Raw genomic sequence first — 25384 nt, forward strand, 5'->3', positions numbered from 1 at the left:
AAAAAAAATTGAGAGGCCTAATATAAGCAAAAAGAAAATACACTAGCAGCTCACGCACGTGTCGTTTGTTCCCCTTCCCTGTCAGCATACGACTACAGATCCCACAGGATCGTCACTAACCGTTATGTGTCCAACAAAAAAACACCTTTAGCAGGCCGACGAGGGTACCCGGGTACCCACAAATTGAAATGCTCATAACTATGGCTTTCTTTAACTGATTTGGACACTTTTTGATGTTTTAGATTTTGGAACTCGTCCACTTTTTGGTTCTGTTAAATTGAACCGTATGAATGGATTTGGTTCTTAGAAATTCGGATTTTCCGGAGTAGTGTTCTAGTAGTAGGATATAATTTGTAAATTTTAATACTGTCCTAGCAATAAGAGTATCAAAACTCTTCGAATTGTTTCGGAAGTCTGTTATTTATTTTTACGAGACCATATGAAAATTTGACCTCGGAATGGCCACTCACGGTCAACGGGAACCTGAAAATCATCAATTGGTTCCAAAACTACGAGATACAGCCTACTGAAGCAATTCCAAGAATTTGGATATCCATATTGCTAGTATTCCATTGAAGCTCGCAAATAGTATTCCAACACTGGAACATGTTTCCGGAAACCTGGATTCCCGGGCACCAAATTTAGTAACCCGATTCACTTTAATCAAGTCTAAAAGTGGATGAGTTCCTGAATCCAAAACATTCAAAAGTATCTAAATCGGGTAGAAATTGCCTTAGTTATGGCATTTCAGTTTTGTGGGTACCCGGGTACCTTCGTCAGCCTGATACGCAGTTAAAAAATTCAGGAGCCCCTACTCACTACCCCTTACTTATATCAACAATATTATTAACCTAAAAGGTTGACTTTGTGAAGTTCTAAGATGTCAGAAAGTTTCAATTTCCTGCTATGGATAAAACCAGAGTTAAAAATAATCGAAGCTCTTTTTTGACGGCTGAAAATGAACCTGATGCGACTCGTGGTGAATAGAAAAAATATTCATTCAAATATCCATGTTATTCATTCAGTTGAATATCGTACAATATATTCATTTCACTAATTAGGGTGATGAGCCTATTTGCGCCATGTTTCTATTATCACCCTACCCATTTGAAGCCGTTGGTTAGAGCAGTGTCTGCCATCTTTGTTCAACGCATTGAGTCAAATGGTAGCGCAACAATTAGGGCACTCTATTCGAGTTTTCATTGTGCTCAAACACGAGAATTTTACTGTTTTCAACGCATTTTTGTTATTATATTGGTTCTTAACAACGAAGCAAAGCGGTTGATGTTAATTTTTACGCATTCCATTGATTGTAAGGCAAGAAATTACCGAATTAGTGAGGCACCTTGCTTAGTATGGTGAAAATAGGCTCATCAGCATATATAGGAAAATATTTTCAAGTGCCAGTAAAGCATATGAAACAACAATCATCATCACTTACATTGTGCCAGGACCTACTTTGATGCGTTTGATTCGTTGCTGCATGGCCGCTTCGTGTAATAATCGGAGACGAATGAAAATCTGCATGGATGAATGGGCGGTTTGTTCGTTTGACGTTTTCAGCTGCGTCACTGAATATTGAAAATGAATGCGGCTGAATATGATCAATTTTCATTCAATGAATTTAAACAGTTTTAACTCTGGACAAAACATTGGAAATTCATTAATCGAAACCTGAAAAGGTACCTGGTAGGTAGGGTAGGGTCCAAGCTACCGCACAGGGTGCACTGGGGGCGTGTCGGGCTCGAATGGTGACGCTGCTGTGTGAACTAGGCAGCCATTTGCAGGGAATCACCCAACACGCAGCGACTATCACATACACGACTTACCTCCAACAAGGTTGACTGCTTTATGCTGCCACAAATACGACACGACAAGAATAGCCCCGAACGATGCATCGAGAGAGAGAGGAACTCATAATGGACCGAGCAGCTGGCCGACGGGCGAGAGCTGGGTGGACGCTATGCAGTCACTCACGTATTAGACTGATACGTGTTGCACAATAGGGTGGTGCATACCACACATCTCCCCTCTTCTCCCAGGAAAAACTGAAAAAAAAGTAGTAAAAAAAAAGACAAAACTATGCCTTAAACAATCTTTCTTTTTACATATTTTTTTTTTTTAATTTAATGACAAATTATCATAGAATTTACAAAACAAACACTGCTTACATAGATTTGAATTTCAACCAATGGACATAGTCAGATAGATATGATGGAGCTTTAGATGTCCTTGCCGCTCGCTTAGGTGTTTCAGCATGCACCTGTTTCTCAGCGCTTATTTGCGAACTGTCCTTCCATGTGTGAACTTTTTTTGTTTGCGAAATATGACGTTTTACAGTATTTCCTTCATCGTCGGCAAGAAGTAAGCTGCCACTCTTCTCCTGTAATACTGTAAAACGTTTCACATGAAATCTAGTATCACCTTTCTCCTTTGAATGACGCTCTATTATTACGGTATCTCCAGGTTTGACAGCGCTTCTCTTAGCACCGCGTCGGTGATCTTCGTGTGCTTTTCCCTGCAGTTTTGTATTACGATCTCTTGCGTCAATCAGTTCATCATTGTAGTTGCACTTTCCATGATCTAGTAATGGTAAGCCGCGTTTAATTTTTCGACCCATCATTACTTCCTCTGGTGGAACTTTTATAACCGAATGAACTCCAGCGTTATATGCATGAACGGCATTCTGCAGCTCGTCTCCGTAATTGGTTCCACTAGAAACTGCTGTAGACATCGCTTTGTTTACCACCTTCATGAAACTTTCTACTAGCCCGTTTTGCTGAGGGAAGAACGGTGTCGAAAAAATTGTCTGGATTCCGCGATCTGAACAGTATTGTCTATATTCTTCGCCGTTGAAGGGGGGTCCGTTATCAGTTTTTATTGACTTTGGGAATCCTTCCCTTCCAAAAACGTCGTCCAGCACCTTCTTAGTGTACTCAAAAGCAGTGGATTTCACTGGTCGAGCGATTGCATACCGGGATCTCAAGTCAATAATTACTAATATGGACAATCCTCCGAATTTCACGTAGGGACCATTGAAGTCCAGAGCTATGGTTTCCCATACCACTTTCGGGGCAAACATGCGTTCCATGGGAGTTCGAGATTCTGGTCTACCGTTTACAGCGCAATGGATACAAGCTTTTACCCATCGTTCAGCATCGCCAGTTATTCCAGGCCACCAAACTCGCTTACGCAAGATACTTTTAAATTTCGCTGTTAACGGATGCCCTGCATGTGCTATCGCTAAGGTTTTTTCTCTAAGTTCGCTGGGAATAACTGCACAACCGCTTTTGACAAGAATTCCCTCTCTACTATGTAATTCATTGGAAATTGCCTTAAACTTTTGCAACTCCTTTGGCCAATTTCCCAATTCTAATGAATCCAATACGCGTTGGAGAGTAGTGTCACGAGCGGTAGCCTCTCTAATATCCGTTTCAGTTAAGAACTGTACCGCGTTTGCTTCAAGATGTGCCACTTCCCATGGGCTGATTTCCTCGTCGAAAGAATCGTCATTCCCGTTATAAAGACGAGAAGATGGATCAGCAATGTTTTCAGAGCCGCGTACAAACTCTACATCGTAACTGTAAGGGCTAAGCCTTAACGCCCAACCGTCGGCTCTTGTCAAAGCTCGCTTAGCGGTTTCTCTAGTTCGATTCAGAATAAAGGTTATGCCTCGCGCATCAGTGCGCAGTGTGAAATGCCTTCCTAGTAAATAGTACGCAAAATGCTCGACTGCCCACACTGCAGCCAAAGCTTCACGTTGGTTTTGGGCGTATTTCTTTTCGGTGGTTGTCAAAGCCTTAGACGCAAAGCTAATTATTCGAGGAGTTTCCTTACCATTTTCCTGCACTAATACTGCTCCTAAAGCGTTTGGAGAGGCATCTGTATACAGAACAGTTTTGTCATCCTCCGAGAAGTACCCTAACGAAACTGCACAATGTACTATGCGGTCTTTGACTAATTCAAATGCTTGCTCTTGTTCGTGTCCCCAGATCCAGGATTTTGAAGATATTGCGGTCCACAAAGGCGACGAAATGTCCGCAAAATGCTGTATGTATGGACTAACAAATGAAGCTAACCCTAAGAAGCTTCGAAGCTCGGATGTGGTACTCGGATGACGGAACTTCCTTATGTCCTTGACTTTCGACTCTTCGATGTTAAATCCAGACTCATCAAGCTCATGCCCCACGAATTTGATTCGAGTTTGATCAAACTCGCATTTGGACATGTTGAGTGAAAGATTGTTTCTGTTCAAAATTCTTAATACATGTGCCACAGTCCGATGTAGCTCTTCTAGCGTTTCTGCAAACAAAAGTATATCGTCGATGTATACAATTTTGTTTTTCACTTCGTCCAAAATTCGAGACATCTCCCGTTGAAAAATTTCGGGAGCGCAGTTCACCCCAAACATAAGTCGGGTAAACCGATACATCCCATCTTCTGCCAAGAAGGTTGTTAAGTCTCGTGACTCACTACTCAACTCAAGGTGATAGTAGGCGTTGGATAGGTCAAGCATGGAAAAATATTTTGCTCCATGTAACTTCACTTTCATTTCTTCAAGCAGAGGCAGTCTGAAATACTGACGCTTGATTGCCTTATTGGGTGCGCGCATGCTGACCACTAGCCGAAAATCGTCCTTACCTTTTGGTACAGCAGACATGCCGCTGATCCACTCCGGTGCAGTAATTACTCGCTCGATAATTCCGCGCGTCTCCATTTGCTTGAGCCGAAGTCTTGCAGCCTCACGATATACCGCTGGAACGTTATAATACGCGTTTTTCTCTGGAGGAATCGTTTTGTCCACGCAAAACTTTACCTTCACACCGGGCATCCTTGGGAATACTTCGGTCTGTTCATCATGCTTACAACTATTAATATCCGCCCCTACTCTCAACAACTCCATATCACTAGCAGTATTCCTTCCAAGCAACGAACAACGACCTTGTTCCACTACCAAGAAGTCGGCAGTGACAACAGGCTTTTTGGATCCAATTACCTGAATTTTGGCTCTGAAAGAATGCTCAACTAACATCGGTTTATCTGCGGCATAGCCACGCAACCCCCTGTTTTCTGGAATTTCGAGGGGTACAAGTATCGCTGTCCCATGTTGCGCTTGCGACTTAAGATTGCGCCAATCGTCTCCACCAATAACATTGGTATCTGCCCCTGAGTCAATGAGAAATCTGATTGGATTCGATGAACCAACGGTACAATCGACCAACACGTCTCCAAGCGAAAGTGCGTTGATTTGCTGAAAATGTAAATAATGCCACATATAATAAAAATGCATAAATTCCGTTTGCATGTACGTTTTATTTATCCTCATTAAAATTCGCTAGCTTTACCTGTGGTCTAAAAGCTTCAACAGGAGAATTTGACTCTACACACATGTTAACACGTTTCCTACGGCATGTAGCAGAAAAATGGCCACGGCGTCCGCATGAGTTGCAATTTTTGTCCAACGCTGGGCACCGTTGACCACCGTGAGCTGCCCGATTACACCTCGAACACCGCTCATAACGCTGCAAAGATGGCCTACCATCTCCTCGAAAGTGCTTTGGTCTGAACCCAATACCTCTCTCATCTGGCTTACTGAGTTGACGCTTCATTCCCACGTCACGAGAGAAACTGCGGGATACAGCCAAGATGGATGTCGGACCCTCAAGTGACGGGGGCTCTGGCTGCAAAGCTTCATCCCGCGTCGCTGATTGTACAACAAAGTTTGTGTCATGTCCATACGTTCTTGCCGCTTTAGCTAGCTCGCGATTCCTTAACCCTTTAAGGAGCTGTGTTCGGACAAACCGGTCTTGGTCGGATGGGCTGTATCCACATAACCAAACTTTCTCCATTAATCTCGCGTGAAAATTAACTGCTGATTCGCCTTTCTCTTGCTGCATGGATGAAAAGGCGTCATGCTCGGCCGAGGTGTCAGTTAATGCCTTCAAGTATTCCTCAATGTTCTTAACGAACACTCCATAGCAGTTGGCGTCAATCGAATCAGGTCGCAACTTTGCTGCACGCACGATTCCTTGAAGCTCATCTCCAATCGATAAATATAGCAGATGGAACCGCTTTACTGGATCGTATGCATTCGATAGAGAAGCTGCGATTTCAAAATTTTCAAAAAATTTTGTCCATGCCTCCCACAACTTGTTAGCAGGAACACCCTTCGGGAATGGCTTAATATTGTCCCAACGGATGTTTTGAGCACCATTGTCGAGTGACATCACGGTTGGTGGCGAGGTTGGTACAAATGCTGGTGTTACAGGGTTGCTTTCTCGATTACGGTCATCCCCGCAACTGCGCATGCCAGCGATTTCAGCAATACTTTTCTCCAATTCAAGTACCCTTTCCCGAAGCTCCCGGTTTTCTTGATCTGGATCCACAGTAGTTTTATAGGCGGCGTAAACATCAATACTGTCTCCATCAGAATGAAGCGTACGGACATATCTTCCGGGACTGTTGACTTGACTGTCGTCGAATTCATTTTCACTTTCCAAGTCGCTTTCGTAAACCGGAGCGCGAACGTATTTTCCCGCGTTTGACATTATGGCTTTCTTAGCTTCAATTTCTTCCGCAAATCGATAAAATCTTTTCTGAAATATAAGTGGAGAACAGCATGATTGTTAGCGTCAAATATGCGTCAATTCATAAACATAATTCTCAAAGTCTTCCACTCGCTGTCGTAAATTTCGTAATTGTCTCTTGTATCCTATGTCTGTATGTGTATATCCAATCAATACTACTCATAAAAAAATTTCACAAAGGTTTATGCCTGCTCGTCCCGAGCTAATTTGTTCACACAATTTTATCAATGCTCGTCCCGAGCTATCAATTTAATATTGCCAATGCTCGTCCCGAGCTAGTAAAAATTTTTATCGGTGCTCGTCCCGAGCTAATATTACAATTTCATCATTGCTCGTCCCGAGCTACCAAACTAATCTTACCAACGCTCGTCCCGAGCTAGTAAAACAAATAAATCATTTCTCGTCCCAAGCTGCTGTTCTTCATAAAAACACTTCCTTAATAGAACGTATTAATTTTATTGTTACCACCATGGCTCATCCCGAGCTATTACCATTACCACACAGTATAACAATTCACTAATAGGACAATGGCGTCCTAGCACTCCGGTTTTTTTCACACGCGGCGGTTACCTAAAAATTCGCTCTTTTCCTCATTCCATAGTTTTCTTTTCGGATATTTCACTTTTTAAAGCCACATGTTAGGTGATTCCCATTTGCCATTTTTTTTCCTTTATTTGTTACTAATAAACAATTAGTAAACCTGTCACGGACGCCAATGTGTGAACTAGGCAGCCATTTGCAGGGAATCACCCAACACGCAGCGACTATCACATACACGACTTACCTCCAACAAGGTTGACTGCTTTATGCTGCCACAAATACGACACGACAAGAATAGCCCCGAACGATGCATCGAGAGAGAGAGAGGAACTCATAATGGACCGAGCAGCTGGCCGACGGGCGAGAGCTGGGTGGACGCTATGCAGTCACTCACGTATTAGACTGATACGTGTTGCACAATAGGGTGGTGCATACCACACAGCTGCCATTAATACCGATTAAACTCTATTGGGCTCCGCCATCGTTCCTCCCAGGAACTACCTCTCGGTATTACTTCTGGGGGGATGGCTGTACTTAATGTACTCATTCCCTCTCACTCACGCGTTCATACGTCCTGTATGAGGCTTACTTGGGTGCTCTCTCTATTGCACCTTAATTCACTCTCAAACACTCCACATGAGGCTGACTTTTGTGCTCACTCATTCCTTGCTGGGCTTACTTTTGTGCTAGCCTCTACCATACCATGTGAGGCTGACTTTTGTGCTCACCCTTAACATGCCGTGTGAGACTGACTTGGATGCTCACCCTTTCACTGCTCTGCCACGCCATGAGGCATCGATAGCTAAGTCCCAACATACTACGCTACGACCCTCCCGTCTTGGCATGAGGCAGTCCACTTATACACCTATACACTCACTCTTCTGTCTTGCTTCGGGGTGGCTGGGTTTACCCCTTACGCGGTTGCCAGTCGCTGCGCCAAACCTGCCTCAGCATGAACAGACCATTCACTCCCTTTTTTGTACACCGCACTCCCTTTTTTGTACACCGCACTAGATTGTGCGCCTCGCTTTAGCACCAGAAGCATTTCTCCCGTGTTGGTGCGTCTCACGCTACGCACATCTTGTCCAAGGGCCGAGAGGCTTTCGGCCGCCTTCATCGACTTTGGGACGTCGTCGTATTTGTCCTTGTCGGTTTTTAACCACAAGGCCTCGCCTCTGTCCTTGGCCTTCTTCGCGGGCCGCGGTACCTCCGGTGTCGGTGCCGGCTTCTTCTTGGTGACCAGCGTCCAGGGGTTTACGCCCCCCTGCCCCGGGTTGCTGGTACCATCGCTCTGCCCAGCGAGGTCACTCTCGCCCTCGCTTACCTCGGCCAAACGGCGTTTGGCCTTAACGGTTGCACGCCGTGTGGTGCCGGTTTTTGCACCCTCGCCTGGCGACTTACTAGAGCGCTTCGCGTTCGACGCCGTCTTGCGATTGCCCTTGCCATTGTCCTTCGAGGGGAACACGGCCGCCGCTTCGAGCGACATGGCTGCTCCATAGAAGGTGAAGGCCACTGTCTGAGTACCTGTATCGGCCTTCTCTCTTCCCTCCCTCTTGGAGGCCACTGTCTGGGTTTCTCTGTCGGACTTCTCCCGACATTCCACCCTCTTGGCGTAAGCCTGCTGTTCGTGTCGCAAGACACGAGCACCAGGAGGCTCTGCTTCAACTCCTTGCTTATGTTTTGCTTTGCGCTAGTGAACTCGATTATTAAATCGAGCTGCTCCACCACTTTGCGCATCGCGGATAGTGGCCCGTCCAGTGCGTTAGGAGGGCTATTTCCTACCACTGCTGGGGATGCAGATGCAGCACTCGTCGCTCCACTACTCTCCCCACGGGGGGAGACCTCGCCAAACCACCTCTAGCAAAAGGGTTTGGCACCTCCGTTTGTTTATGTTTTGTTTTTGTTCTCCATGTTTGTATCCACGAGTAGCGCGAGAATAAATGTCCGCCACGCCAGAGCTCCGCAGTAACGTGGTAAGGGACGCTTACTGTGGGGGTTGCCCAGATACCCCACAGGCTCCGTTAACGATCGAGCATCTTTTTCACCCCCTCGATCACTCATCCCTCGGCACGGGTCGCTTCACTCCTTGGAATTGGGGTTATGACCTATCTTGCTTTACGTGGTGACCGCGGCCCAGATCATCACAACCATCCTCCTTTACCAGGGCTGTGGACCTGTAGCTCTGGTTCTCAATAGTTCCAGGTACGTATATTATTACAGACCTGCTACTATTGAGATCCGTCATTCGCTAGCGGAGTTTTCTACCTACGCGAACAAACAATGAGTGGCAATACAAACCACTGTGTTGCTGTTGACTTCTCGAAATGTCCGGTAAGACCATCGATTCTCGAAGTGGAGCAACTGTTGAAGGTGAACATGAAGCTCAACGTAGCAGAAGTTAATGCGGTGCAACTCCACCATTTACGTCATGTGGTACTGATTATGTTCAAGAACATTAGTCAAGCAGAATCATTCGCTTCCCAGAACAACATGAAACACGTCGTCGAATGTAATGACATTTTCTACAATGTCCCAGGGTACATAGATGTTGGTAGTATTGAATTAAAGATACATGACCCAGCACCACGTACTAGTTCCTCCGTTATCAAAAAATCATGTCAAGCAAACGGAGAAGTGAGTAGTATTACGGAAGATACGCAGACTTTTTTTCAATAGGTCCAATCTGCAAAAGAGAGCCTCTCTTTGTTTACTTGCTCTTCCGCGAATTACTCGGTCACCTTTCTGATTTCCCGTCTACTGTATGCATAATAAGCTAGTAAAAACCATGGTCTTTCGAAACATACTGATAAATGTTTAAAAAGTTTAATGGTTTCGCGTTAATAATCGAAAGCGAAAAAAGAGGGCTCTCATTTGCAGATTGAACCTAATGAAAAAAAAGTCTTCATACTTCTTCCCAGGACTCCGCAATGGCGTTCGAGTGGTGAGAATGCGTCCGACAAAACCTATTCCTTCTTACTTGAGCTTCTCAAATGCCCTCAAGGTATTACACATTCTCAACGAACACTAGTCACGTATCCAGGGCAGATTCCTACGTGCCAATATTGCGATCGGCCGCTACACCACGGAAAACCTTGCGCAGAGACTGCTAAGGAAATTCCACGTGATACGACCAAAGCCGGTATACGGTCTTCGTATGCTAAACCACAACCAGTTGGTAAATCAACGACTGCGGACCGGGCATGCACAAACACCAGCTCAACAACGATCGAGCCCAGTACCACTAAACCAACTGCAATTACCAACATCGAAGTAACAACAATTACAGCAAATGTTTCCAAACCAACACCACCAATAAGGAATCAAATACCGATGAAGAAGGATTTACAATAGCGACCCGTAAGCATAAACAACAAATAAGAACATCCGACTGTGAACAACATTAATGCAATACCGATGACGACATGGACATAACGCGAAAGAAGACGGACCGAATGACCCCCAAGGTGTGGAAAAAACGCACCAAATATTTCACCACCTAGGAAAAGGATCTAGGTGGTGAAATATTAGGTGCAGTAACGCAGTAGTAAGATGCGTCAACAAGACCCGACGAATAGGCTGTAACGATAATTTCTTCCTATTTTTACAAATTGTAAAAATACGAAAGATCCACGGCTCAGTTGTGCTAACGCATTAAGCCGTATGAATAAAAACTAGCATTTGCTCAGCTTCTTGAGATTCGAGCAGTCGAGCAGCTGCGTTGAGCATTTACTCAAGTTGGTATGAATAAAACTTTGCTTTGACAGTTGCAATCTAAATTTGAGTGTTTGCTTTTCGAACATCTCATTTCGTATGAATAAAGCTATAAATCTTGAGTAAATGCTCAGCGAAAGTTGAGCAAAAGGTAAAAACTGTTGAGCATGCTCGTTAGCATGCTTAAGTTTTTTTTCAATGGTTGTTTTACATATTTTTTTAAAAAAAAGTATCCAGAGTATTAGGAGGCAAACGAAAATAATAAAATTATTGCATATTATGTAATTTAATAAAAATGATCGAATAAGAAATAATTGCCTCTGTGGACTATGAAAAGTGTTCTTTGCAGCGATGCGCACGGGTAACGAGTTGCTGAAACCAGTCAAGTCACTTGTGATTCTAAAGCTGAAATGCAATCTATGTGGATTATTTTCTTCGGGACACGAATTAGCATTGTCAAGAGAAAAATATGCAATGTAGTGCAAAATTTGTTACAAAGGATTCGACAGCAGAAAAAAATCTCGAGACTCCGCGATTCATTACAGGCAAGATGCCGTACTAATGAAATAAGTGCCAACTTCGGTTCCTATACAAAGTTCCACCAATATCAAACATGAATTACAAGCAAACATCACTGGCATGGACGTAGTTATCGATGTCATTTCTTCCTAGAGGAATCTTATGGAACGACAATTCTGGAAGTGCACATCAATAATGTTCACTCTTTAGATGACTATCCATACGTATCTCCATCCCTGAAAAAAATGCTTGATCGGTATTGCGCAGTCCATCCGGAAACGGTTTGGAATCCTGAATGGATTCAGTATGGATTCCAGCTCAAATGCAACAACAGATTTCGAAACCAATTGAGTCGGAATCGGTTGTTCCATTTGAACTGGAATCCGTATTGAATCCATTCAGATTTCCCAACTGGATCCGGAATCGGATTGATATAGCTATATCCCAGTTGAAACCAGACGAGATTTGGTTTGGAACTGTGCCAAAATTTCGGCGTAAATGCAATAACCGTTTCCGGTTTCTGGTATATTTAAACGGATCATTACTATATTGAATAATAAATAACATGCTATAATTTTTAAGGCATACCAAATAGACACTTGGTGTCTTTAGCTAAAATGTTTGCAATAGAAAGAGCTATAAATTTGCTCAAGACATCATCTCAATATAACCACATCAAAGAAATTTTATGAAAATATCTCACTTATAGGGGGATTAATCTGTGAAAACGCAATATCAAAAGAAAAGGTATATTACATCCAATAAACTCTCCGAAGATGCTATTGACCTTAACTTAGCCGTTTTTACGTTAATCGATGATTGCATGTTTTTGGTCTTATTTCTAGATACATACACACACATAGATATAGTCCCAAATCGAAGAGCTGAGTCGATTGGTATAAAGGACGCGACCCTTCGGGCCTCGGAGACAGATATTGAAAGTTTGAGCGGATTCCAATTATTTATTTTATAAGAAATGTAACACTTCAAAGAATAACCCTATGTGGTTGCACGAAGTATTGACGTAGGGCTACACTATTAAGGGTCTTATTCTGCATTAGGACGGATCGTAGATCGAGTATGGTACGAAGTTGTCGAAGAATTCAAATATTTTGGGACACATATGATAGCGATATTAGTTACATGTTGCGGCTGCGAATAAGACTTTCTCTAGTTAGTGTAGTCACAGAGAACAGACATATAAGCTAGAACAAACTTTCCCGAAAAACCTGTGTAAAAATTTAAATGAAAATGCGTTGAAAATCACCATCGTATACAGGTTTGCGTGAGTCACAGTTGTATCCAAGTTTGCATACAAATCCCGTATAGCGATTGCTGGCCGATCGAAGCGCCGACCGGTGGCAAGTTGCTACTTGCTGTTGTCATTTCAAAGCGACAGTTTAATTTCTTACACAAGTTGAAAACTCTACTTGTATGTCAGTTCTCAGTGGTGTAGTTAACTAAATAATCGTTAACTGCGTGCAATCGAGAAAGAAGTGCGTGTGGTGGACGTTCGATGTGCATGGAGTATTACAAACCAAGAACGAGTGAACTGGAAATCTACAAAAAATGATTCAGAGCACCCGGATCGTTCGGTCACGATAATGCAATTTGTCTCTCTTGCAATAGCATCACAGATAAACAGAAAAACAAACATGGCCACATATAGAAACACATTCACGCAGGTTTCCTTATTTTTTGTAAACTGCCCATAATCGCAAGTCAGTCCCATGCTCTATGGGATTCCATATCTACATGGGACTGACTTGCGATTATAGGCAGTAAAGCTCTCACCCAAAACCTAGTTAGTGTTCCGGCTTCAGTGACACAACCGATTCTAACTAACTAGAACCAGCCAGAATTCCGGCTGAACTTTACTGGGATAGACTCTAGTGTCTATTATTTTATCTTAAGCCAAAATATAAAAAGTAGGGCAGAACCTCGTTAAGTGTGTGGTTGACAGTTATACATATTGACCAATAAAACTTAACCCTTTATAAGGCCGTGAAAATTAGGCTACATATACTATGATAATATTCAAAATTTACATAATTTAACACACATGCGAATTTTTTTTCGCAAAATTAGGGGCCGTTCATATACCACGTGGACAGAAAATCCTTCTTTTCAAACCCCCTCCCGCTTCCGTGGACAAGCGTGGACAATTCCTGTACCCCTACCCCCTCCTTACGATGTCCACGTGGACTTTCCAAATTTTTTTTCAAACAATTTCATAAAAATTGGTTTTCAGAAAAATTTTCTGTGTTAAACTACTTTGGCGAAGAAGGACTTAATGAAAATCGTTCTAACTTCAACCACCGAATATCATACACTTCTTTAGTCTTTTGTGAAATTTCCATGGAAATATCTCTCCTTTCTGGACGACATTGACGACATTAGTGATATTTACGTTTTAAAGATTCATCATTACAACATAAAATTGAAGTAACCTATGGATTCTTGAATTGGCCCATAATTTCAAAGCTTTCAAATCCAAAATTAGTGAGATTTGACTATGATACAGAAGATTGAATCAAGTGATTCAGATAGAAAAATTATTCTCGGATTTTTTCGCACGATTTCCTCTGATTTGTTTTGATGATTATTACCATCACACACTATGCTGTTATAAGTGCTTTGACTATATCAAAATCTTGAAAAAAATTGAAGGTAAGCATTCACATCAATGACGATACAAATTTATTTCCTTTTCTATAAAAGACAAAAATATAATGAAAAGTCCACGTAGACATTGCCAATACCTCCACCCAGCTCCCCATGGACAAGCGTGGACTTTCGCGTGACCCCTACCCTCCCCTAAATTGGCCACGTGGTATATGGATGGACCCTTATATTAATTAATCTTGGTGGCAATAAAGTTAAAGAGGTCCAAAACGTTGGTAGCAATATAATTGCCACTACCTTAGAGGCACTAACCATTGGTGGTAACTTATTTGCAACTGCCTTACAGGCACGAAAAAAGTTTGGCGTATTAGCGACCACAAATAAAACATGTATTTTTTAAATATTACAGACAACTTCATGTTTTAAAGTGCACAATCTGATCCTAACAAACGCAATAATCTTAATATATTTGAAATACTGTAAATTTTCATCAAAACTCAGCTTATTTTCCCTCACCTTTGAAAAATTCCCATTTTGGGCCCCATAAACTCAAATTGTTAGTTTGCATTTGTTGAGGTCCAAAAAGTGCCCAGTACTTTCAATAGTCACGTGTTTATTATGAACAAAAAACTATTTGTTACTATTATTTTATTGATACATACATACGTTACATAGTGGTACTTTCCGAGCCCCAGCTTAACCAGAATGACATTTGCTGCGCTTTTTGTTTACTTGGCTGATCAGCTATTCACAAGTTTTCTAAAGAACAGCTGATCAGCCAAGCAAACAAAGAGCGCATCAAATATCATTCCGATCAAGCTGGGGCTCGAAAAGTACTGCCATTTAACACCGTATTTTGCTTGATAGTCTAATTCACCACCGGTTGAAAACCATTGGTATTATTGAATGTGGGAAATGCCTGGGGATTACATTGAATAGTTCACTATGTTTATACGTATTATACTATACTATACGAGAAAATTTTATTGCATGATAAATACCAGGCACAAAACCCTTACATGGCACAAACTATACGGCTTGGTATACTGCAAAATTGTGGAATGAAGACTACACTGAAGTTTTTTTTATACGGGGGATACGCACCGCATAAAAAAATCCGCATAAAAAAAACCGCATAACTTTGAAAATCCGCATAAAAAAACCGCATAACTTTGAAAATCCGCATAAAAAAAGTCACATAAAAAACGCATAAAAAAGACTTCAGTGTATTCAATAGGTCTGATCAAAAGAGAGCCTCTCTTTTTTTACTTTCTCTGCTGGGAATTACTGGGTCAATTTTACATTTGCGTTTCCATACATTGCATAATTAGCTAGTTGAAACCATCATTTTTCGATATATACTGAATAAAGTTTTCAAAGTTTACTAGTAACGCCGTAAAAAGCGAAAGAGCAAGCAAACAAAGAACGGCCCTTATTATTAGATGGAACCAAAATACAATTCCTAGCTCCAAACATAGCCAGCATTGTGATAAGAGATTATAATTACTAGAGGGCGCATGCCACTGGTTGCACTGATGGTTTATCACATCGCTCCTTCATATAATAAGCCTATTAGTTTTACATTTATTGCGCCGGCTAGACCTGTCAAAGTAATGAGATGCAACGTGATGGAGCGACATCACAAGTTTTAGTCTGTAAATATATGGAGACATCAGCGATTTGCTCCCTCTACTAGTTATAATTCTTTTTGTTGTGATGCTTATTCGGGCTTTCTCGTCAATTATCGATTACTACTGTCACTTGGTAGCTGTTAGGTTTGCCGTCGTTGTAGTTATGGCTCCTGATTTCCACTATATTGGAACTGACGGTTTCACAGATGTCGTTACGCGACGATGGCAAACGTTTTTCTTTGCTGGCCGAAGCTTCCATTATATTTAGGTATAGAAGACGTAACTATTTACGAAAATGTCAATGACAGCTTCTCAACCTTCTGTATATTTTCGTATAGCAATACCTTAACAGGTTGATCCTAAAATTAGTATTTTTGCGATATATTATTTAAAAATAAATATTTCGACAAATGTTACCAGTTATTCCAGCCATGTACCATTGTAGTTGGTTGGTATCGTACACCTGCTTAGGTACATGCTCGTCAACTCGACACTGAAAATGCCTTTCATTGATCTGTCGTTGTTTCTCGAAGCACATTCAATGAAAATCGCGCTGGCCAAACTCAAATGACAACACCCAGGCACTTTTCCTCGTATGGGATAGCCAAACGATAAGGCACAAAGGAATCGAATCCAGAGACGACTACGTTAACGTCAAATTTCTTCACTTGGATGAAAACCGGTTTTCGTTGAAAACCGGTTTTCGGCTAAGTGGTCACCAGAAACCTGAAAACTGGTTTTCAGCGAAAACCGGTTTTCATCCAGTGAAGAAATTGGCCGTAAGTGGTTAACATCAGTGCATTTTTCTGGAAATTGACAGTGGCTGGAATTAACCTGAATAGGGTAAGAAAGCGAATTTAGTACAGTATTTTGATTTTTATGAAAGGAGTTTGGACCTACTACAGGTCGCATGCCGCTATTAACACTGGTGGTTTATTATCTTGATCTTACATATTCTAGGCCCATTAGTTTGACACATATTGCCCCGGGTACACACATGGCAAAGTAATGGGATGAAATATGCTAGAGCGAGACCCCATGCTTCAGTGCGTGAATGCATGGAGACAGTAGCGCTTTGCTCCCTCTAGTAGTTATTATCTCTTTTTTTAAGCCTCAGATAAGCGCAAATTAAATTTATTGTTTAATATCTTATATAGGAATGAATTGTAATCCTAAGCAAACATAATTTTGTTTTCATTATTTGTTTGTGTTTAGTAAAAACTAGAATAACAAAGAAGTACTATGTCCATTTCCAATACTGAATGGCTATTGGCTGTAAATAAATTGGTATAATTCTAAGCTATAAACGTTTACAATTAAAAATGGAACATGGTAGCTCTTTATTGCTCTAGTCACTTAAGTTTTCATACCTCTTTCCATTGGTTCACTTTTTGCGGTTCTGTAAGCTGCCTAGGTTTGCCTTCCATTCATTGTTCAGAGATTCTTTGCATCATTTTCGGAACTGGCAAAAACTCATTTCCCGACGACAGCGTTCGTTTGAAGGACAGTGCTGTATATATGGGAACATCAGCAACACGATATACGAACCCGCCTGCTAAATAACGGTTACATCCAACGAACCACTTCTTGTATAAAATCTGGATTCTTAGAAAAAACTAATTTGCGTTACTTCCTGCAGAAAAAATAGTTCCTCCACGATATTTTCAAAATTTGGTGATTTAGTTACATTGCTGTGAACTCGACGCTGTGCATTCCGTTTTGCTGTTTGAATATTTGGTGTAGCTTTTGCAGCCGTATCATCATTGGCTGGAGCTAATCAGAACAGGAGAACAAAATAATGTTTTTCAATTATCTTTGTTTGTAGTAATACTAATGAAACTAATGACGGGTTTCTTTTTTGAATCCGGGTCAGGATATGTTCGCTCGAAACTGTCATTTTCGTAAGGAATTTGTAAACAGTGGAGTGAACCTACTGTGACCTGGATCCAAAAAAAGAAATCAGCATGAAATAATAAAGACGTGACATGTTCATGTAGAGATCAAATTCCGCAGCAAATGTTTACAACTGCATTGGAATTGGAACAAATTGTCACTTTAGTCTGTATATATTATTCTTCTTCAAAATTTTCTGGATGGCGTTTTCCTGACTCGTGAGCTGCTTCCACTTACCTTTCTCCTCTTGCTAATAGATCTTTTTCCTCAAAACTGTTTTGAATATAAATGTTTATCTTCCTTGACGAGTTGAGTTGAACCTCAACATCTTTCATAAGGGTATTTTCCTATTCGAGACAGTTATATTCCACGAAGCACCGCAAACGAAATCCGCATTAACGTGTTGTAAATACGGAACGGATGTACGAACGGGTCCATCATACGGCAGCTAAAGTTTAACCTTGTTACCCTCATTTGATTCGTGTCCATCGTAGAACTCAACAGAAATCAGAAGCCTAAGAAAAATGATTGTATGAGTATAGTTTATATAATTTTTAATAAAAATATGTACATCTCACCATTTCAATTGCACTGCGACTGTATTTCTGTATTTGAGCCACCAGTTTGACAGATTAATGACGGAGTAAATGCTTTGTTCGAATTTCGAACTTGCTACAGTCCAAACTGAGTAAAGTAAGCTTTTATTCATATCAAGTTGAGCAAATGCTACAAGAGTTTACTTTGCTCAAAATCGAGTAGAGTAAACTTGTTCGGAGCAAATGCTACTTTTTATTCATACGGCTTATTGTCCTAAAAGGAAACAAACTAAAAAATGTTTTTTTCAATAGTTTCGGGCCAAAAAATTTAAAAAGACCTGAGATATTAACTCACGGTACTAATCTGCATCAGAATATGCCTTAACACGCACACCCCTAAAGATCCCTATTGGTAAATATCCCTTCAATTTAGATGATTCCTTAAATTCCAACGTATTAATCATATTGGCGCCTTTTTGACCAAAAACGTACTGTATACGAAACACTTCGGCAAACAGGGGTAGGTACGGTGTTGCTTCACACGACCAAACTTCCGCTAACTGGAGCTGGATGTGTTCAAAGATTGGTTCTTACTGTACTTGCGGATACAGTCAGGATATACCAACGGAAACACGAAGCGGAGATGAATATCGCCCGGTTCACGGTCGAAGTTACGATCCAATTTATCAGACCCGGTTTATTTGCTGGATTTTATTAATGACAGTTCCAATAAATTAAACAAACCAAAACATTTTTGTGTTGACGTATTAAGGTATTTTACGTTTCAAATACACACACTGAGATTTCGCATTTTTATACCACCGCTCTCCCCTCAAACCCAGAAGCGGTTTGTTTGCCTCCCAATGCAAACGTCAAAACTGGGCAATACCAACGCAGTTCGATGGGTCTATGCTAGTTGCGAGGTTCGAATGTTGTTTTATCTGGTAACACTATTCTCGAGTTAAGTCGATCGAATCGCGCGGCTCGAACGAAACTAGTTGGAATTTCGAACTCGTTCGAAAACATGCGTTCGATCGAATTTCAATAACGTCGTTATCAAGAATAAGGGTGACTGTCTCTTGGTTCCCCTGCGCAAAATTTTTGCTCCACAAGTCATTCAAATTTTGGAAGAAAATTGGTTCAGAAGGTATTCCACCCCAGTATACATCGGCCCTTATTACCGTTCTCACTTACACGTTCACTTTCACTTCACTTACACGTCACTTCACTTGTTTTTACCTATTACCGTTGTCACCTACAGTGAAGTGATTAAAATGAACACCGTGAAGTGAGAGTGACAGTGAGGTGATGTTCGGAATAACCTTAGTCGAAAAAATTACACATTCGGTGTATTTTTTCCGCCATCATCAAAGGTGAATTTCAGTCACGTAAAATAAAAACATTTCTGAATTGGATTTTTTTTAATATTTTCACACAGCTTAGCACGAAAAAGACGAACAAGAGAGAATTAGCCTGCCTTGTCGATTCTATGATGAAGAAGCGCGAAGTTTTTCTCCATTTTTATTAACGACCTTTTGAGTCAATTTTGCAACTGTTGTAACGGTACTTAATTAGCAAGGGACTCGAAGATGAAGTATATTTTTCCATATTAAGAGCCATATAGTACTTATTGGAGAGTAAGGAGTTGAAGGAAGAAAGTTTAGAAAAGCGTGGAATAGGGTCATATGAGCAAGTTTAGAGTTTCCCGGCGACTTAACCTTTTGTCTGCCACCGCAGGAGTCAAGATATTTTGGCATTAGAGCGTAAAGTAACTTTGTACTTCATGTAGTCGGAACCGAATCTCCTGCGGTAGCAGACAAGTCAATGGGAAACTCTAAGCTTGCTCATATGACTCTATCCCACGCTTTTCTAAACTTTCTTCCATCCACTCCTTGCTCTCTTTTGAGTACTATGTCTCTTAATATTGAAAAATATACTTCATCTTCCATCCCCTTACTAATTAAAGCCCGAAATAGCTAGGGAAAGCAGGTTTGATTAAAATTTCCAGGTGGTGGCTTGAACGTTGCGTTAAGGTCAATCCATAATAAACATAATCGATTACATTCGACACAACTTTGTGATGGTCGAATTCGCTTAATTTGTTGATGCATCATGATGTAAAGTTTTTGTTATTAACCAACATGTTCAAAACAACACAATTCTTCAATTCGCAGTCCTTTATTTTCGCTTTTTCAAATACATCTAAAGATCGATTTATGCCATGCCGAGTCTGACTAATGTAGATAGTTTCTAGCAGAACGAGTAGAACAATCTGAACTATCTTTTGAGAAATCGAGGGGCTCTGAATTATCCCCACGATCTTAATAACCCCTAGTTCCCCTATTGTATGGCATTGGTTAAGAATGTTTGCACAAAACTAACCAATATCTGCATCACCTCGAATAAAGTCCCAACTTGTCCTTGTTTCTGCGCATCGAATTAATGGGTTTTCCTACCGAACTAAGAAACATTGCAAAGCTCATTGAGTTCATCGACCGGTCCCACATTTTTACATTTTTTTGGTTGAAAACAATTCCATTTGCTTTTGCCGTTTACAGTACATGAGCAGTAGAAAGGCTATTGACAGATTGAGTCGGACCGGTCTGACTCCGCGCATCGAAACGTCACCCTTATTCTTGTTTACGACGAATGCGAGATTCGTTCGAAAGCGATTCGAACGAATAGTAAGCGCATTTGATTTTGCTGTCGTAAACGGGAATACAAACCACTTTCGAACGAATCTCGCATTCGTCGTAAACAAGAATAAGGGTGCGTATGAATTCCGCACGTCCAAAAACATCTGCTTTCGATTCCCGGAACCTGCCGCAAATCTTGGTGATCCACACGCAATTTACCGCAGTTTGTTATGTGGATACCGTTGTTGAACAGCTGCTCTCAACATATCTAGGCACATGTCGCTGTACTTCCGGCTGCATTATGGACTCGATGGAACTCACCCGGCAGGCCAACAGCCATGTTCACGTCGAGCGCGTTTCTTAAACCGCGGACAGTAAACGCTTACGCTTGTCAATTTATCGACCGATAATACATGACAGAACTAAAAAGACAACAAAAAAAACAATAAAAGAGGATATTTGTATGCATCGATTAGAATCTTCGATCCTTGCAAATACATGCGAGGAGGAAACAATACAACCAAAACAGTTGAACCTACCTATTGCCAGGTTGCAACGGCACGGGTGCGAGGACCCAAGTTGTTTAATGAATCCGTAATAGTTCACCAAAGGGAAGGTATCAATTCCGTCGAAATTATATACTAGCTTCCTCTAGCTAGTTCGGGATTGTTGACAAAATCAACAAGTCAGCCAAATTGTCGCTTGTTCGGCTTTTTCTTGCGAAGCACTTCATAGATTTACAATAATAATAAAAAAGCATTAAAAAATTCAAACTTTAGACTTATTCCACTCTACGTGACTGGTTTTCACCTTTAAAAATGTTGGTGGAAAAAATACACGCGAAGTGTCATTTTTTTCGACAAAGTGATCGTGACGTGACGTTCATAATAACACCGAGTTCATTCAAGTTGTCACTTCGAATGAACTCTACACATTTTATCACGAAGGTGACACCCGGAATAGGGTGTTGATCACTTCACTTCGTTTACACCGTGAAGTGATACCCGTAATAAGGGCCATCATCACCGACAATGCCACTTCTTTCCTTTCAAATAATTTCAAAAAATTCCTGGAAAAATACCGAGTGCAACATTGGACTAACTCCCGTCATCACTCCCAGGCAAATCCCGTAGAGCGACTGAACCGTACCATAAATTCATGTATACGAACATATGTCCGTCGGGACCACAAAATGTGGGACACTCGAGTATCAGAAATTGAATTCGTTTTAAATAATTCTCCCCACAGTGCTACCCACTTTAGCCCCTACAGGATACTGTTCGGACATGAGATAGTAGAAAAAGGGGATGAACACAGAATGGATAAGGATGAAGAGGTGGTTTCAGAAGAGGAGAGGTGGGGTAGGAAACTGGAAATCGACAGAACAATTTATAACATCGTATCCAAAAATTTACAGAAAGATTACGAAAAAAAATAAAAAGTACTACGATTTACGGGCTACGGGGAAGACTCCAACGTATACGGTCGGACAAAAGGTCCTGAAAAGGAATTACCGCCTATCGTCGGCCCCAAATAACTACAACGCCAAACTGGGTCCATTATATGTGCCATGTACGGTACGTGCCCGAGTCGGCACGAGCTCTTATGAGCTGGCTGACGATACTGGCAAATCACTTGGAATTTTCTCCGCAATTGACATGAAACCTGACAACCTAAAATAAAAGAAAAAGGTAACATTAAATAAAGCATACTTACCGAAGAGATAAAATTTAATTGATCTTCTGAATTATTCCGCAGCCGATTAACGATAACTCATGAGTGATATTAAATCTGATGAATAATAACTTCCAAAATCAGCTAGTTTTGCGTGCACCAAAACGAATCTTTCAGAAAATTGATGAAAATTAAAAATTTCTTCTAATACTTTGGGCCTCTTTGCGAGCGACAGATTAGGTTTGTTCCAGTACAAGGAGAAACTGGAAGTACTCCGGAGCAAATAGGGAGAAAAACGTTCCTGTATTATCTTCTTCCCTTTTTCTTCTTTTGGTAGCAAACCGGAGTGATAAGGAGCAAGAATTTCCGTGTAACTTCCGTGTACTGGAACAAACCTACCCAGTAAAGTTCAGCCGGAACTGAACTGGAATTCCGGCTAGTTCCAGTTCGTATTCCGGCTCCAGTGACACAACCGATTCTAACTAGAATCGGTTGTGTCACTGGAGCCGGAATGCGAACTGGAACCAGCCGGAATTCCAGTTCATTTCCGGCTGAGCTTAACTGGGTATTGTAAAAACAGAGCAGAATGGATTTGACAGTTAGGTACCTAGACATTGTATTGAATAAAAGTAGAGACCGGCGGGAACCACTCAGCGTGGTTGGTCGAGGTCAGGATCTCACATTTTCATGAAAAGGAGATGATGAGAAATTGAAATTAATGTTTTGTTTCGGAACTCTCACCTTTTTGATTAATGCAAAATTGTGGACAGGTAATTAGATTTTCCGGAAATGTACAAGAATTTACTCTTTCTAAAGTTGGTCAGTGGGGTATTGTAACCGCTGGTTCCAAGTAAAGATGCTTGTGCCTCACCACAAGCTGGTTTGTTACCCGATAATACTCAGGAACTCATTTTGTGTTTTGTTGCGGGCATGTTCTGACGTATGTTGAGGAAAATATTTGTTTCACAGGATTGTGATGTTCAGAATGTTCTTATAGCCAGCGTTAGTTCAGGGAGGTTTGAATCTTGGATATATATCCCCTGCCCTATCGCAGACGTCTCATCTGGTATTATGGTTGCCAGGATATATTGATCTAAGATTAATAGATTTTCCGGTTTTTTTTCAAGATAAATTTAATCCGACTTGACCTGAAGAGTTGAAAACTGATGTTTGTTCTTTCTGTCCGTGACTATTGCAGGAGTAAGAAGTGCGCGTCGTGAACTAAGTTTGGAGGTTAATAGTGCCTCATATAGGTTGAGGAAGAAAAGTTGAAAACGTGGTTGAATTAAAAATATAATAGGAGATTAGATTTGGTAAAATATTTATATGTGTATATATGTGTAAAATTATTTAAATATTCCTTATTATAGTTCTTAAAGATAATTATTGCTACAAGATAGTGGATTTAGATAGGGAAAAGTGATAAAAAATTGATAAAAGGTAAGAATAAAATTAAACAAAAGATAGAAGGATAAAATATTAAATGACGGTATGTGTACTAATCCACTGCTCGACAGGTCCGTCGAGCGGGCCTTTTATTGTTTCCCGCTAGAAAATCCCGGAACGTGGCATCTACGTAACATCCACGCGGTTCGGAAGGCTAGGTTCGAGTGGTAAATTATAAGCCACGTTGGTTCCACCACAATCGCCTGGAAGGTACTAATCCGCATCCCCTTGCGTCACTCGGGGTAGTGCGAGGAGAAAAACGGACAGAAAATTAGATTCCTGCTTCTGGGAGAGCGTCTATTGTGTTTTCGTTTCACACCATCAATACCCAGCAAGAAATCGGTGATTGAAGGAACCAGAATCACAGGTACCGCTCACCAGCCTTTCAACAGTTAAAACCACCCGAACCAACCCAGCGTCCGATGTACGTTCCACCGCTATTGTCATCGTTAAAACCACCAGCAAACACCCAACAAATCACAGGAGGTTTTCAATCAGAAATCGCCGTGTATCCAGATCGTCGCCCAGTGGGTTATCCCGCTGATCAATATTGTTATCGCCTGAAAGCATCGGATCCGTAAACGTAACGCTGCATCGATTGACCTCCGACCGGAGGCACAGTTCTAGTATACATTAAAACCGCAAGTACAGATTGAACCGTCACAAATGTAGGCTAATATGTAGGGCAATAAATTGTTATAGATGATGAAAATTGTTAGAGTGATTGATTAGACATTAGACGTTACATTTGCTTCGTCAACCGATTAGTATTCGCATTCCGGATCCAAAAGGGATCACCAGCCCTCGCCTCCGATAGTCCACCTTGGAAGATCAAACATCCGTAGTAATTTGACGAATTTATAAAAAAGACCACTTGAATATCCTTTCACCTATGTGAATCGTCTTGCGATAGTGATTAAACCCCCTGTTAACGTTCCCGTACTCTGAACAAGCGTTTTGGTTAGAACGACTGCGGTCAGAATAAACGACCCTGTGAGCATAATTTCCCCACTCACTGAGCATAGAAAGAGAGTAGCCGAGGGGGTAACACATTGCATAACCTTTCTATATGGGAAAGGCAAAAATGCGCTAAAATCCAAAAAAGTGAATTTTCGTCAAATTCTGTGTTGCCACGTTCTTAAACCCGTAATTCCGGAACCAGAACTCCGATCTATACAAAATTCAATACCAGCCGATTGGAAGGTTGCACCTTTCATTTGAGACTAAGTTTGGGCAAATCGGTCCAGCCATCTCTGAGAAAAAATGAGTGACATTTTTTGACACATACATACATCGATTTTCCGATGGGATATGACACTCGGCCCTCCGGGCCGGGATCAGGTTGACGATTTTCAGAGTGATTGCATAACCTTTTTATATGAGAAAGGCAAAAAATATTTTCAAAACAATAATTTTGTTGGTTAATGTGATGAACAATAAATTATTGGATTCAATAACACATATTTTAGATTTGAATGGGCTAAATTTTCTTACGTGTGAGCTAAGCCTAAAGAACAAACTATCTAGTCTCGACAAACATGATTACGGCGTAAAACCCAACAGTCGAAATTCTCTTTAAAGGGAAA

The 25384-nt window shown here is 41.2% G+C and overlaps 3 long non-coding RNA genes across 3 annotated transcripts; 1 reads left to right on the forward strand and 2 right to left on the reverse strand.

The window, feature by feature from the left end:
- Positions 1–14206: 14206 nt before the first annotated feature.
- Positions 14207–18140, reverse strand: LOC131693355 (uncharacterized). Its single transcript, XR_009306222.1, has 5 exons — positions 18085–18140; positions 17744–18021; positions 16984–17386; positions 16031–16447; positions 14207–15972 (listed from the first exon to the last, which is right to left on the reverse strand). It is a non-coding gene; the product is annotated as an uncharacterized LOC131693355 (long non-coding RNA).
- A 2061-nt stretch (positions 18141–20201) lies between these two features.
- Positions 20202–21548, reverse strand: LOC131693354 (uncharacterized). Its single transcript, XR_009306221.1, has 2 exons — positions 21218–21548; positions 20202–21100 (listed from the first exon to the last, which is right to left on the reverse strand). It is a non-coding gene; the product is annotated as an uncharacterized LOC131693354 (long non-coding RNA).
- Positions 21549–23463: 1915 nt separating this feature from the next.
- On the forward strand, positions 23464–24748 carry LOC131693356 (uncharacterized). The gene is made up of 3 exons (XR_009306223.1): positions 23464–23665; positions 23723–23792; positions 23870–24748. It is a non-coding gene; the product is annotated as an uncharacterized LOC131693356 (long non-coding RNA).
- The last annotated feature ends 636 nt before the right edge of the window (positions 24749–25384 follow it).

This window comes from Topomyia yanbarensis, chromosome 3 (assembly GCF_030247195.1).
Source record: "Topomyia yanbarensis strain Yona2022 chromosome 3, ASM3024719v1, whole genome shotgun sequence".
NCBI lineage: Eukaryota > Metazoa > Arthropoda > Insecta > Diptera > Culicidae > Topomyia > Topomyia yanbarensis.